At 42.2% G+C, this 16,562-nt stretch overlaps 1 protein-coding gene across 10 annotated transcripts in view; it reads left to right on the top strand.

Annotated features, from left to right (window-relative positions):
- The window catches only part of znf536 (zinc finger protein 536), a 165,290-nt gene that overhangs the window by 58,494 nt on the left and 90,234 nt on the right, over window positions 1–16,562 (top strand). Inside the window, exon 1 of one of the 10 annotated variants that reach the window (XM_035396760.1) lies at window positions 15,673–15,883. The exons of the other annotated variants lie outside the window; for them this stretch is intronic. The gene's annotated coding sequence lies outside the window, so the exon portion shown is untranslated. Of the gene's footprint in view, window positions 1–15,672; window positions 15,884–16,562 lie in introns of those variants that run through there. 10 annotated transcript variants of the gene reach the window in all.

Here is a 16,562-nt window from a genome sequence, read left to right as displayed (position 1 = left end):
GAGCAGATGAAATGTGAAATCCTATGCCCAGACAGTGAAAGTGGTAATCCCTTGCCTCTGTGTGATTAATTACTAATGCTGCCTTAGAACATCTCCATATCCCTCACAATCTAATCGCGCTGAAATCTTAGACCTGCCCTGCAGGACAGGGGCTCTCTTCTTCAGCACACAGCAGCACCCAGGGACATCTCGCCCAGCAGTCTGTTGTTGCTGTCTGACCAATTCATTTTCCCTTTTAGTATCTCTCTCTCTCTCTCTCTCTCTCTCTCTCTCTCTCTCTCTCTCTCTCTCTCTCTCCCTCCCTCCCTCCATCTCTCTCTCTCTCTCTCTCTCTCTCTCTCTCTCTCTCTCCCTCCCTCCCTCCATCTCTCTCTCTCTCTCTCTCTCTCTCTCTCTCTCTCTCTCTCTCCCTCCCTCCCTCCATCTCTCTCCCTCTCCCCCTGTAACAATATGTTATTGTACCCTTGGGAGTATGTTGTAATATCCCAAGGGATTGTTTAGCATTTTTAACCCAACAGTTCGCTTGTCACAGCTCAGACTATAAGAAACTAAAAAGGCTTAAATTTGACATAAAAGAACAGAGAACCCTATCCATTCTCCTTTGTTTCAAAGTTGGCATTATTATAGAATCACACAAAATATCAAAACAAAGGTAATTCTCCAAAGGACTGCTGAGAAAATGGCAATCAAATGAACCTCACAAAAGAACTTCACTTTCAAAGTGTTTTAAGTGGATACTAACATTTTAAACAGTTAAAAAAATTCTCATGATGGGCAAGTATAATCTTCCAATTAAATATTTTTGTATGTGTTAGATAACCCATTAAATCAACCTCTGAATAGTGGATGATAAGTGGTAACATAATGGTAAGTGTGAACACACATTCACATTCAAGCCCATTTCTGAGAGAGATTTTGCTGGCATCAGTAGCCACACACATATATGCTATATACAGATAAAAACATATACAGTTTTTTTGTATGTGTAAAAAGTATTGCATGCCATTTTTAAACTGACTGCTTCAATATGCTGTCTCAACATGAGGTGCTTCAGATTTTTCTCTATGGCTTGATTGTTGTATTTTTTCCCCAGTATTTTTATATAAGAAGCCATGCATTTCATGTTGGAAATGATGTTTGAAAACACACAAAAGTGTAAAAATAGTCTACGCAATGCAGTGCGTTCAGAGGTGTGTTCATATTAAGCAAATGCCAGGTGGTTAAACTCTCCAGTACAGTATTTTTTACATATATAAATAGTCTTCATCCTTGATGCAGCTGAGGATTCATCAGGACGGATTCTGTGGTCGGGAGGGGCTTTGGTGTCAAAACGAATGTGCCTTTAAGACCATATCTGTGGAGATTAACGTCTCTTCCTATCGTTCAAATCAAGCTCGCTCTCTTTGAAAACATATTGTAAATATCCCCCGTCGTCAGTGGCAGCAATCTGAGAGGCATGTCCGTGTCTCAGAGGAAACCCGAAAGCCCTTGACAGATAGCGGGCCGTATGGAGTCCTATCAAAACCACGCACGTCTGCATTTGAAAAAGGCACCGCCAAGGAGCGGGGGGGGGGGGGGGGGTGCGGGAAGACTGGGGGCTCTACCCGCAGTCAAATCATCTCCTCATGATCGTGAGAATAATTGATATATGGGTATAGGCATCTTGTCCCTTTATATGTTAAGGTCGACTTATCTCTGCTTCGCCCCTGATTTTTTTCCTTTCCATTATATTCCTGAGATATTAACGGTGAGGTTCTGGTGAAAGAAATGTGCTTTATTCTGACGCCTAACCCTGGCTGTTATCAAAGTAACTTCCAGCTTATTAGCGACAAAGGACTTTTATCCTTTGTGCTGGCCTGTACGCCAGAGCTTCCTGAATTAAACTGCTGGTTTCCTGTTCTTTATATGCATGACCACATCTGGGTAGCTTGCTCACAGCCCTGCTGCTTAATAACAATCACCTTCCCTTTCAGTCTCCCCTGATTGTTTCTAATTCACTCTGACAGATAGTGCCTGACAACTCGCCTGCGCCTCCCTCCCTCCGTGACCCTAACTCACTCACCGCACTTATATAGGCTGTCATTTTTAATATTTGATTTCGTTTTTAAGTTATGTGTTTTACCCAGATGATGAAATCAGTGTTTAACTGAACACAAAATGGATCTCTCCCGCGTCGGCTGCATCCAAACCCGGGGCCGAGCGAACGGGGGAAGGGGGGGTGGGGGGGGGTGGTGGATTGGAGCGTGGTGGGGGTGGGGGCCGCAGAGCGGAGGACGTCGAAAGCACGATCCTGCTCTTCCTCTTCCTCATGCATTATTCTTTGCTTTATTTGTTTTCATATTTATTTTTTATTTTAATGGCGGCTTTCAGGAGAAGCTTTTGTTTTATGTAGGTGGAGGAGACATAATGTGGCGCAGGACATTTCAGCGCTATCTAAGCATCCCAGATTTGCGCGCACACACATGCGCGCATGCACACGTGTACACACACATGCATGCACGCAAGCACATATGCGCATACACATGCAAGTTTTCACACAGAGAGACATGGACACACACAGGTTTACACAGAGTTCAAATGCACACACATTCACACAGGCATGTGAGCACGTTACATACACGCAGTGTAAACTAAAAAGGCCGTCTGGATTTCTTTTTAGGCTCAGATTAACTCAGTTTTTAAATTTCAAATTAAAAACAGATGACAGATTGGCAGTTATTGGTGGTCGCTAAGGTCAGATAAGAGACCATGCAGCAAGGTTACAGTGTGGACCTTACTTGACTTGGCCCATGCGTCAAAGATTTGATAGAACACCAGCCCTAGGCCTCAATGTTATTTTCTATTGACACGCGCTCATATGATAACCATAAAAAGCAGCCGTATAGAATATGCATATAAGTAAGGCCGATTGATTGGGAAAAGATAGATAAATCGACAGGTAGACGGATGGCATTTTGCTGCAAAATCTATTTCGCTCCTCCGCGAAAGTGCAATTTGGTTAACTAAAAATAAGTAATTTCGTTTGTCGATTCAATTTGTGCGCTTAGTGGCTGCTTAGGTGTTTCCTAATGGAATTTATTTCCTTTAAAAACAGATGGGATGCGATTCACACTAGCACAACTGCCGGGGAAGAAACGAGTCGCGCCCGATTTCCGCGGGTCTCTGTCACAAACAAAGAGGGGGATTCTCTAGCAGGCTCACTCTCTGTTGTGGCTGTGACCCGGACGCTTGCGCTGGCCGGGGGACGTGAGCCCCTCGGTTCGCCCTCCTGACGTCGCCCTCCGCGAATCGCGGAGCTCCCGGGCCCCTCCTGACGCGGCCCCCCGTGGAGCGCTGCGCTCCGCGTCTCCTTTTAGGGCCCGCGGATGCCTTCGGCGTGCCCGTTTCCATTCTCCCACGTTAAAACGGAACTAATTGGAGCACTACCCTCCGTTTTCACTAAAGGCACAATTTAATTACGCTGTAACTGGGAAGGGCATTTTGGGAAAATTGCATTCGTTCAATAAATAGAGCGAATATTTGTGTTGCTTTGATTAACAAATCAGCAGAGTATTTTGTATAAAAAAGGGAAAAATCCATGGCTTCACCCCCCCCCCCCCCCACCCCCGTTACCCCCTTGTTACCCCACCAAATTATATGAAGCATTTGCCCTGGGCGCTTTGGCTGCAGACTGTGAACTATCATACCTAACCCTCAGCCCCTTAAGTTCAGTTGCTGATAAATACTTTATTAATAACTTTTTAATAATGTAATGATTATTGTTTTCTCTGAGGTTGTATTAATAAACATGAATTAATTTATTTGTCTTTAGCTAAGCATGATTAATGAACAGTAGCCTGTGTATTGCTTTTTAAAAAAAAAAAACTGCTTTAAATATGAACATATTTCTAATGATTTATAATGAGAATAACAGGAAATTAGCCCTCTGATTTAACAACTGATATTCCTGTTTTATGAACAAAAGAACTTTGCAATGAAGCATGAGGTTAGTTTGTACAGGTGTGTTCCAGAATTCAGAATGACATTAGATTATAAAAAATGATGAAAAATACAAATACATATATATATATATATATATATATATATATATATATGTATACACACACACACACACTCACACACAGCGTGTGTTCATCTAAAGCAATGTAGAACATTTAACAATTACCCTGAGTAAAACAAAATAAACTAAATTTAGAAGCAGATTTTTTAACACAATGGGGGAAATTCACATATCCGTTTATTCCAAAGTATTATTGGCATGGACTGGGGAAATGGAATAACATGGCTAAGGCTGAAGGACAAATGTTTTCTGTCTCTTGTATTCTTTGCTCATCTGTGTGTTAGTGGGTGTATTTTTAGCCCTCAACTGAAACTACTGAAACACAAATATGCTAATGTTTCACAGACGAGAAGAATGGCAAGAGCACATGACAATGGACTGAAAAAAGCCACACTGTGTGTGTGTGTGTGTGTGTGTGTGTGCATGCGCGTTCGTGTGTGTGTGTTTAAAGGCATTGTCACTGACAACTGTTTATAATGCATGAACCCAGTATCTGAAACAATACCAGTTAAGATGGGCCCAGTATCCTTACAGCAGATTGTGTATTGTGTTTGCTTGCAGAATTCTGGAGATAAACCAGAAGAACATCCCGTTCACTCCATAATTTGTGTATCTGTTTGGAGGCTTGTGGGCCATATTCAGCAGACATATCCACGTCCTGTACTTTGGGACAGTAGCTCAAAGAGTGTTCAAATCTCAGGTGGGGATTTGCTGCTGTAGTTCACGAGCGCCATGCTTTGCTTCAGTTTGTTGAGTCAAACCCCAGCTGGACAGACTGGCCTCAGAAGGTATAATGTAGAATGGTGAGTCCGGTACAGTCCAGAGTCACCCGTATGAAGGCTGATCCAACGTGTGTGTGTGGTGCCTTTGGCCCTCATTGAGTGCCCTGGGCCCCAGCGGGGCCCGCGCGTGAGGCGTCCCTCCCGTCCTCAATGCTGCGTCACAGGGGATCGCAGCGGAGTCCCGGGCCCATCTCCCAAACTTCTTTTAATTTTATTCATATCTTTGTTTAAGCCCGTTTTTTTTTGCCCCCTCATCTCTCTTCTTTGTCTTTTTCATCTTCCTCTTTCTTTTTTCCAAGTTGAATCCATCAAAGCCCCGTGTTGTGAAGGAAGACAACAATAGTGCTCTTTGTGCGCAGACGTGCGAGGGGATAAGCGCGTTGGTGACACTTGTTGTTTTTATGGCCGGTCTTATGATGGATCGGTGCTCACTCAGTGGGTCGTCTTTGTTCTTTCTCTTTTTTTATGCCAGTGGCACATTTCACCTTCATCGTCTTTCGCTCACCCCCTGTCTCACTTTGGGCTGTGCTCCCTCTTTCTTTCTCTTACTCTATCACTGTCTTTTCTCTCTCTCTCTCTCTCTCTCTCTCTCTCTCTCTCTCTCTCTCTCTCTCTCTCTCTCTCTCTCTCTCTCTCTCTCTCTCTCTCTGTTTCTCTCTCTCTCTCTCTGTCTATCTCTCTCTCTCTCTCTCTCACAGATGCATGCACACACACACACACACACACACACACACACGCTAGCTGCCATGGGATTTTTCACACCAAGTCACATATCCCTCCAAAACAATTATCTTTGAACTTGCTTTTAGTGCTGTTTGTCCTAATTACAGATCGTTTTCTCTGTCATCTTTCTACTTTTATTGCGGTTCTGCCCTGGATGTAGATCCTATTGAGGTTCAACCTTATTTTACTCACTGGTACACCCTTAAGACCTGGATTCATCAAATATTCCCTGGTGTGTTCTTCTCTTTCAAATGTGATTTTTTTTCTTCTTTTCCTCTTTTTTTCCGATATAATTTTGTGGTATTATCCAATTGAATTACTCCCAGATCCCAAAATGCACAGAAGGACGTATGGCATGTCCCAATTTCTGTATTACGGTTCAAGTTTACAGCATTTTTTTTTCAGAGGCATATATCTACTATTAGGCACTGTAACTTGAATAGCACATGGGAATAGTGATATATTTATAGACTATGTTACAGTGTTCAAACTTCATTGTAATTAAAGACAATTAAAGGAGGTTAATGTGTTGCTTTACTTTTCCGACTGAATTGTTCCAGCCAGCCTCACACGCTCGTATCCTGATGTAATTCCTGTTGTCGTTATATACGACGGAGAAAGCCGTAAGCACGCAGATACGTCTTAGCGTTGCTGGGAAAAACATGTGGGAGTACCAGCCTCTCGAAATGTGAAGGGTTTAGACATGGTGTGGGGTTTTAATTAATATCAAATTGTGTATAGAAGATACGATCGTACAAGATGCACCGAGTCAGTGAAGGGTTTGAAATGTACATTGCAGTGTAGTTCTGGTAGATCTAGTTGTAACAAAGTGTTCCATGAGCCATGACCTATCCTAGTGCTAAACTCTCCATCTGTGTTGTAGACTAAGCCATCCACTGCTCCCGGCTCTGTTGCCCCTTTACTCATATAAATTGAAGTCAGCTTTATAAATCCAGTTGCTGTTAGTGTGTGCTTACAGAATAACTATGAGTTTTGGTCATATGGGCCAAGTTGGTATATTATAGGGCCCAAAGTCTGATTTGAGAAATGTTTTGTTTTGTTGTGATTGTTCTCCTCTCCACACACACACACTGTATGTGTGTGTGTGTGTGTGTGTGCGTATTGACATGCTTTATCTCACAGATGCACGCACACACACACACACATACATATATATCTGAAAACATGGACTTGTACAAATAATATATTTAATTCAAGTGCTTTTGTTGCATTGGAGAAAAAGCAACATCAGATAAAATCTGGATGGGTATTCAGATCCCCTCGGCCTGCTCTTTTTAGAGCAAACATTTTATTTACAAAAAAAGCATGAAAAACTCTTTTCACACAGAGAGCGGTACTGTGGCTGTGAAGTGCCTCCTTGATGTGACCAGCTCCGTAGATGAGTCGTTTCCATTTATTTACGGAGGCTCTGGTGACATGCAATTCCCTCTCCTGTTTGCAGGGGAGCCAGCAAAGGCCTGGACTTGTGGAGCGATTGATGGCCCCTGTGGCCCCGGCTCCTCAGCCGGGCCCTGTAACATTCAGAGAGACCGTCTTTACACATGCACCGCCTAATTGAATTACACTACATATCCTCCACTGATACATCTGCTGGTTAAGACAGCTTATTTCCTGAAAATCAAGGAATTTAGTCCATTTTTCCTGTCCCTAATTTATAAGTGATATGTCATAAACTAAATTTTGACAAGCTGTAGGTGATGCAACAACAGCAGTTGTGACTGTAGGGGAGATGTAGTGCACGAAGGTTGAGGGGCATTTTTTTTCTTTGCAAATAGCCTACACTTGGAAGATCGAATGCAGATTGACAGTTAGTGGTAGGTATGCTGTTGACGCTGTCTTTTTAATGCTTTAATGGGCTATTACCGTATGTGTTTTTTGTTGTCGTCGTTTGTTTTTTGTTTTGTTTGCTTTTTACTTTCTTCCTTGCGTTTCCCGTGTTTGGTGTCTGAGAGATTTCTGACACCGTGTTTGAGCTCAGTTAAAACAGCTGCATGCAGCTTAGCTGGTGTTCAGTCGACTCACTTCTGGTGCTCGATCACGCTGAACTATTTCAACAATCAAAGTGTTTGAGCTGAATAATGAACACACATCTATTCCCCCACCCTCCCCTTAGTCGTGCCCGGAATGCCGCACTTTTCCCCACTGTGGGAAAAGCGAAGCAAGAAACCGATAGGAAAGTAGAAGGCTGTTACACATACCTGTCAGCAGGTACTCAAAATAATTGGTAAATTACTACCCTGGGATAGGGAGAGTCTCTATTCTTTCTGTTTGATAAATATTTGAATTCACCAGGCAGTTGTAAATAATAATACCGTCTTTGCTGCGAGGTCCCTGCTATCACCCACTTTGAGAAGTTACAAATTGCACGCTCGCAACAGAGGGAGTCATATTGTATTTCCTTATATGACGAGAGATGGGGCAGAGTGCATGAGAGCGCTGTTTGAAAACTTTCCTGATTAACTAAATTTATAACTTACTCTCTTCCCCGCATCCACACCAGCACACATGCACACACACACACAGAAGTGCACACACAAGCACTGTGAAATGAATCCATGTACAGTTCACATTGATAATTATACTGTGAACAAATGTGTTTAAACTTTGAGAATCTTTGGTTCTGGCCAATTTGATGTAAGCAATTGCGTCCTGTTTATCTGGTAATGAATTATATTAATCTTCATCTTGCTCTTTCACTTGACTTAAACTCACTTTTACTCTAGTCAATTAAATCCTTCAGGATTTTTCTGTGCCTAAAAGGATATATAATACCGTGACATTTCAACTACCCGATAAAAGGCAAATTCATAGAACATTTGCTTTTCCGTTACTCTCTTTTAAATGGAAAAATGATCTATTAGCATGTTTCAGTGAATGTGATCTTGGTTAAACAGAAAAGGGTATCTACAGCAATGTAGTCTATAGGGTGATGTGACTGCTCCCTGAAACATGTAGGCTTTGGTGTAAAATGTCCTTTTCACGCTAACGGAATGCTTCACTGTCGGCGCTGGACTGTAAAGACTTGAGAGACTAGATCAGATACACTGAATCAGATAGTGTCTTGTTCGAGAAGCCAAATGTATTGCCCCTTGGCCTGTCTTTGCAGACAGATGGGTCCAGTGTGAAAGGGCACAATCTGTGCGGGAGTGTGAACGGAGGGTGAGCAAGCTGGGGCTTGAAGAAAGAGGACTCAAGCTTGCAGGTTGCCAACAGGGAGAGGATCTGGGCATTCCAGATCTGTGGAAGGGGCTGATTATACGAGTGAGAATGGAGCCGTGCCTGTGCTGAATCTAAAGCTATATACCCGTTTGCTCCTTAATAATGCTACGTTCTCCCTCTCCCTCTTGCGCCTACTTTGGCATACAACTTTATGTTATTAGATCATGTATTAACAGCTACTAGCAGTTGCAACGCTGATGCTGATCGGAACTGTTAATTGCCTAGACCTATATGTATGCATTTATGTAAGTTGGTGTGGATAAGAGCACCTGTTAAATGACTAAATGTAATGTAATAGGGCTTGGGTGGGAAGGGGAGACTGCCGGTTTTCTGGGTAATCTGGCGTCCCAGCTGCCTTGGTTGTCGCAGTACAGAGCAGAGAAAATTGGCTGTAAGGGCGTGGCCTCACTAGTGGTGCATGTGACCATTTGGGGGGGGGGAGGGGGTGGTGGGTGGTGTAAGGCTTGAGGAGCACAGGCATGGGCACAGGGGTGGGAATGTGATTGCGGTTTGGGGCTTTCAGCGGGGAGAAGGCCTTGCTTGTTTCCGCTGTGGTGTCCAATCACGCAGTACGTCACTGCAGTGACTGGAATATTCAGATAGGGGGAAGGTTTAATGAGGCATGCCCCGTATATCACGCTCTCAAAAGGCAACTGCTCCTGCAGGGTGCTCCTGGATGCAGGGCTGTCTCTGGGCAGCTCGTAGGGTCAGGGCCGGTTTTTGTGGCGTGAAACCGCTTAAGGTACAAGCACACCCTCTGTGTGGGACACTAGGCTGTCACAGGAGCACAGTCTGTCTCTGCAGTTCTGTGTGCTAAGAATGCAATCTGATATAGTACGGCGCTGGCCTAACTATACACACTAAATCAAGGCCATTAAACATTTAACTGCAGTCCACTGCAGTTTAATTGTAAATCTTAACTGATTTCCCCTTACAGCGTACGAAATATCCCGTAACATGTTTATTTCCTTTAAATATGTTGAATTTGCACTCGCAGACTACGAATGTGAATAAATACATTTTAGATTACTTTGCTTCATTGTAGTCTGTGAGGATTTGATGGTGCTCCTAGATTAAAAAAAAAAAACATTATTTCTTGGGGATAGTTTGGGGGGAAAAAAAAGACATGCTGTTGAACTGACCACCACTTTGATTCATTAATGTGATCTGAGGTTATATGGAGAGGCTCTGAAAACCTGGATCTTTTACTGAAAGACGGGGATATATAATGCATGAAAGCTAATGCATTGTTTCTGTTTTCACAATATCACTTTTACTGGCAACTGTGTTCACAGGAAAAGGTTCGTAATAATATCTGTATTAAAATGAGAAGTCTGAAAGTCATAACAGTGTCTTTTTAAGTGCGTGTAAAATGATTTAAATCTTACTTTTGGCTTACAGAATGGAGATTTAAATGTTAAATGCGGGTTGAAGTCTGCCTGAACTAATTTGTAGAGCTTTGCACCATGTTGACATTTAAATGCGATAAGAATAGAAAACTGTATGCCAACCTATTTTGAAGATGCTCACTGAATACATTCACATCAGTTTCAGTCTATAATTAATGAAAAAAAGACAGCGATTTTTGCTCTAGATTTGATTATAATAAAACCTTATAAAAGCTACGGGGATGTTTAAAGAGAAGAAAAAAAGAGAAGCTTGGAACGAATTAGAACAAAGTCAAGAGCACACCTGGGCCTGACAAAGATTGCATTTAACTGACTGCTGTGCTATCATATTACTGAGAGCTAGACCAGCTTTTAGGAGCAGCTGTATAGAGAGGGCTGGAAATCAGCATGCAAATAAGGGCACATTGTTAACTTAATCAGATGCAGGGGGGAAGATGTGGCGGGAGGAGGATCCGCAAACAAACAGCGCGCTCCGCCGAGATGGCGGGGGCAGGAAGATTAAAGCCCCCCCCCTCGTCCCCCCCCCCTCCTACGGGGGCCATGTCGGCCGGGTCGTGGGCGTCGGACTCCCCACCACCCCCCCGAGGGAGGGGGTCGCCCGTAACCTGCCCCCCCGGAGCCGCTGAGCTCCCCGCGCCGTTCCGTCAAGTGGCCCCGTCGAGCCGTTAGCCGCGATAGCGGGCGGCGCGTTGTTTGCCTTCCTGTCACTGCCCCCCCAGCCCCCCCGCTCCCCCCCCTCCCGTAAGAAGAGATTTCAGCTGTAGGACAGCAGTGATTGAGCGGCTGGTATTATAAGAAGGGAAAGGATGGGTCGCACGCAGCACGTTTCCACGAGGCAGGTGCCTAAGTACTGACTATTATTCCTCTTATGGTAATACGCCTAATGAGTGTTCCACTGTAAAATTATTCTAGGCCTTTGATAGCACATGCTTATTGTGGTGTTTTAAAAGGTGTGTTTTTTCACAACAGAAGATTTTGTATAGAATGGATGACAAGAGGACAGCTGGCTGCTGTGGTGACCAGTTTGCACCATTCTTTAGATGAATGGTGAAATGTTAGCATTTGTGTATCACGCTGAACAGGCCTTAGAGATCTACATTGTTACCGTTTGAAGAATAATCCACGGAGGCTATGACCTATGCTGATGTGTTCATGAAGAGACGATAGTAAGCAAATATGTTTACCACGGTAGAACTGGTTGTGTTTAAGCAACATGTTAACAAGGTTAAAGCATCAGCTGAATGCACCAAAACCAGAAGGAGAACGAGATATCTTTAATTACTAATCATGTCGTACGGCATAAAATGAGTGTGCTTCTCTGAAATCACAGGACTTCCTGACACAAACCTGGTGGATGCAGTGTTTTTGGGGTCGTGGACATTGTGTACTTTCTCTTTTTTTCACATTTTTCCCCTTTGTTGATGTCAGTTGTAGCGGCTTTATCTGAATGGAGATGAATAAGTTATCATCCTCAAGGTCAGAAGGCCGGGGAGAAATGCTAAAAATGCAGACAGGAGGCCAAAACAGAAACCCAAGGGTAACTTGTAGAAAGACATCAGGAATCCGATGGCTGGCCAAAACTGTCTTCGCTGACACCCCTCATAATGCGGCTTATGTGTTCTAGGAATTGTAGCCCTTATAACTGCTAATAAGGTTCATATCGGTTAATGTGAATTGCATCAAAAGTATTTTGTGTAGTAAAAAATATGTTCTATTGTGGTGAATAATATAGATTATATTACAGAACATATAGGCACCTGTCTAGTGTGAAGGTTAAGGTAAAGTTAGAAAGGAGGGTTAACTTTCTGGCATAGCTTGTTTTTTTTTTAAGTGCATTTCAGACAGCTGACCAATGTTGGTGTGTTTCCTAATCAGAGCCCTCCGGCCCATAATGCATTTGCATCAGGGCGGATGGTTGGCAGGCCTAATGGAGTGCTTTCCTCCCTGGGCACTCCACGGCACGCATCATCCTGCAAGGAACAGTTGCCCCCCCATTTCCGATAAACTACAATAAATAAACATGTGGCCTGATCTCCCTTAGGTCCCCCACCCTTTCTCCTGAGAGTTCCCTTCCAACCAGATTTCTTCACTTCAGTTAGTGCATAATAAATATGTCCTACTATTAGTAGGCCCCACTCTTCTTTTCCCTCTTTCACTTTTAAGAGCCACATTAGACTGTTATGGCTAACAGCTTGATCCACACCATGAAGAAGAGAGAGAAACAGTTATCCTAAGCGGCACTAACAGCTGCAAACAACAGTGGTGGGGAAAATAATGACATTGTAACGTATGCTAAGAATTGAGAGCAATTCCAGTCAAGTCTGACTTCCTGATGGGTTTGATAAGATTAGTTGCTTACTTAAACAGGATGTACGCTGTCTTTAAACTGCTCTTTGGACATACAGTGAGTTGCATAACTGCCGTGACTGAGCAGCTTACAGAACTTAAAGTTTCTTCGCATGAAGTCCACAGATTAGCTTGCAAGTTTATCAAAGTGACAGAATAAAGAAGATTTAAGATCCTGTATTAAAAAGACATGCAGTAGTTCAATATTTAAAAAGCCCATTTACTATGACAGAACTACTTTTCATTCAGGAACATGTGGTTCCCTACCTGTTTATTGTCTGTTCTTATCTTCCAGTGGAAAAAGAAGATATTTTCAGGAGACATTGAATAATCATTTAATTAAAGGCAGCATAATGTAAAATAATTATATGACTTGCTTTCCATAATGAGTAGCTCTAATTAGCTATATATTTGTTCCTTGAAAATTCAAAACTACAGTCTCCAGTTGTGAAAAGCTAGTAAGTATGTTGAAGTAGCACCAGATTTATTCCCTTTACTTCTCATCGCTTGAAGGCACAATTTAATTTTCAATGTATGCATACAAGTGACGGTAAATAGCATGAGTGTAAGAATCTTTTTTTAATTAGCTGCACAACAATTAAAGGATTCACCAACTAAATTGAACCTTGTCTCCATTGCGTCCTGCTTTGATTTTACCTCCTGTCACAACAAGTCTCTTGTTCAAGCCATTATGCAAAATCATAAGTGCAGTACTACCACAAGAAGAGGTAAACAGTAATTAATTTTGATATTTAGTTATTTGGGGTTGTATTAACACCGAGTTCAAAGAAAACACTTTAAAATATTTTTTTATTTTATTTATCAGTAACAGCTCCACACAATTTGTTAAGGTTGTTGTGATAGTGATTTAATTTAGCCACGTTCTGAGATTTTTTGAATGTTCAGTGCTTTATGCCATTATAAAACAAACAGCTACTATTCCACCCTTACTTCACTGTGAAACAAACAAAATCACTCCACAGATGTGGTGTTCTTCCCACAGATTAGCTTGTTATTCTTCTTCTTTTTCGTAGTCTTTGTCTTTGCTGTACAGTACACATAATTCACATGGAGGTTGAAGCGCAGAGTGATGTAAGCCTTGGTGGACCCTACATGGAGAGCAACAGTATGGCCATTGTTTTTGGGGCCTTTGCTGCTGTAGCAAAGCCTTGCATGATTAGCGACATGACCGTCACCATTGTAGTCTGCAATGAAGAATTGCCCCTGTTTTCTGACACACGGAACCCGAGATGAGGGGATTGGGAGGGGGCGGGGGCAATGTTCAATCATGTACCACATAATTCCGAAGCATTGAATGTTCTGAGAAAGGAAACTTCTCCGTGTGTTTTATGTAGGTGCTCATGGTTGTGTTTCAATTTCCAACCCAGTTCATATTGTAAGTTCCTTCTCACATATACCCAGTTCGTCGTCACTTTGCAAAGCAAATCTGGTTCGCAAATGTTCAACAATTCGTCTTCCACTTACTGCACATCATAAAACAAGAGGCAGAAAAATGACTTCCTCCATACTGTTACCATTACACAGAAAGCTCACATCTGCCTGGCATTGTGACGAGCTGGGTTTTTTTAGCATAAAGACGTGAGTTGTGGAGACCTGATGACGCAGCTGAGTGGGACAATGGACTGTGGGAATGTGCCTGTTCCCCATTGATCTGGCTCCCTGGCTCCCCGGCTCGCCCGTTGGCCTGTCAGATGCGGGGATGAAAAGCCACATTTTTGCCTCATACTGATCTGTGGAGATGAGCTGAAAGCTGAACTACCTGTTGACAGTCCTCTTAAGTCCTTTCAATGACATATTGTCTGACGCAGAGATTGGAGGGGAAAGACGAGCCCTGCCAGGCTTTTGAGGACTATACCAGGGAGATATTTGTCAGTTACAGTGCATTCATGTGTTTTTGCTTCTTCTTGGTTGTCCAGACATAATCTGGTTCGATTTTGAAGCAGTCCAACTTTTTTTCCCACATTCATTGAGATGTTCCTGTGAGTCTGGTGCCTTGGTGATTGAAGATGAGTTTGCTTTTGAAACCACTGACAAGGACACTGTTTGTTTCATTTGGTAATAAGTGCAAGCAATTGCCACTTTTCTACTCATTACTGACACTAACAATCCAGTACAGTCAGTGAAAAGTTACTTTATCTCATTAATAGTATCATTTTGTTGCGTTTATTCAGATGGCCAAGCATAACTAAAGAATAGGGGCAACAAAGAATATATCTATATTGGAGACATTAAATGCTATATGTATTTATTTTCCATGGAGAGTTTCTTTTTGGTGTTTCATACACTTATCTTAAGGTTCTTCTACTAACCATATTTTTAATGTATTGCAAGCATTTTATTAAAGCATATCTGCACCCATAAAATGTAGAATATATGACTGACATTCCAGTGTTTATGGCATTGTTTTGCTCATTAATTTGTTGTGGCCAGGACTCATTAATGATTTGAAGCTGATAAGATTGAATTTTTCACAGTTAGTAAATAATAATTGATTTATTAATAATGATGACTTTCTTCATAGTAATTAATGAGGTATTGCATTCTAATTAGTCAATCATTTCTGGTCAATACATGCCCAAAATGACAAAGTAGAGCATAACTAATGGTTTTTCATTTCATGTTTTGCCGTTTTGAAGACACAGCAATTATTGCTTCTAACTTTGCAAAAATATTCATAAGTCTGACCCATGCAAGGCACATCAGTTATTTTGGATCAGGCTGTCATTTTTCTAGAAACAGCACATGCACATTTTTGTCACTGCATGTTTTATGAAACTTAGATTAAAAATAACAAGCACAGGTGCATGCTGGTTATCTGCAAAATGAAAACCTGCTAGTTTCCCATCTATTACTCTTTGAAGATAGACACTTATAATGCCGTTATGCTCAAAGTGTTATATGTAACCACAGCTATCAAAGCTGTGTTGCAGAACAATTTGCAAAATTTGGTTGTTTGTCACGTTGCTTGAAACGGTGAATATTAACCACAAACTGTTAAGACGAGCACCGCTGCCTCACTGAAAGTAGAATAGGAAGTCCTGGTGGCTTTAAGAAACTTCACTCCAACGGTGATATTTATAAAAGTGCATCGTTGACGCTGGGCAAATGTTACATGTGACAGGTAGAGTGAGGCCGCGAAAACAAGCTTCAGTCTAGCCCTCTCGTCGGAAAGAGACATTTTAGAGAGAGGTACTGAGGCAGTTCACCGATGCTTGTCTGCATGGCCTACAGTGCTGTGCAGGGACCCTGATTAAATGCTTCTGACGTGGGAAAAGGAGCCAGTTGCACTCCTGACTGAAACGGTAGGAAACAGAAAGCGTTACCTTGGCTGGCATATGTCAGCAGTTATCGGTGTCTTTAAAAAAAATAAAAATAAGACACTGCTGGTTTTTAAATTAATGGTATGTCACGCTGACAAAGGCTGTTCTGTCTGCTTGAAAAAGTCTTTCTTGTACTCTTTTCGAGTATTCATATTTCAAAGTGAAAGACAAAATTTGTGCGCTGGAACTTTTTAGTTTCAGCTACAATAATTAAGCTTATTGCTGTGCTTGTTCAAGTGGGGACATACTGATATTCCTGTTAATTTCTCTTTTTTATAAGAAAATTCATTATCAGATAAATGACTAAGTTGAATGGTGGAGCTCAAGTTTTTATGCATTTTATTGTGACAGTCATTTTGTGGAAAGTGAACGTGCTGATGTATGTGTGCCTGTCTGTAGGCCTATGTGCATGCTTTTGCAGGTGGTGTGTGTGTGCGTGCCTGCATGTGTGCATGCGTGCATGAGAGAGAGAGAGGAAGAGAGATAGAAATAATTAACCATATCCTGGTCCTTTTTAGTCATAAATATATTTAAGATGGTGTGTGTGTGTGTGTGTATGTGCACGGGTATACGTGTGTGTGTGTGGGGGGGGGGGGGGTTAGGGGGGCATCCTATTCTGATTTGCATACATGTGAAAACTGAAAAAAAATTGCATGGATAT

Source organism: Anguilla anguilla, chromosome 16 (genome assembly GCF_013347855.1).
Source record: "Anguilla anguilla isolate fAngAng1 chromosome 16, fAngAng1.pri, whole genome shotgun sequence".
Taxonomy (NCBI): domain Eukaryota; kingdom Metazoa; phylum Chordata; class Actinopteri; order Anguilliformes; family Anguillidae; genus Anguilla; species Anguilla anguilla.
The sequence above is the reverse complement of the archived record's forward strand: the minus strand, read 5'-3'. Positions and strand labels throughout refer to the sequence as shown.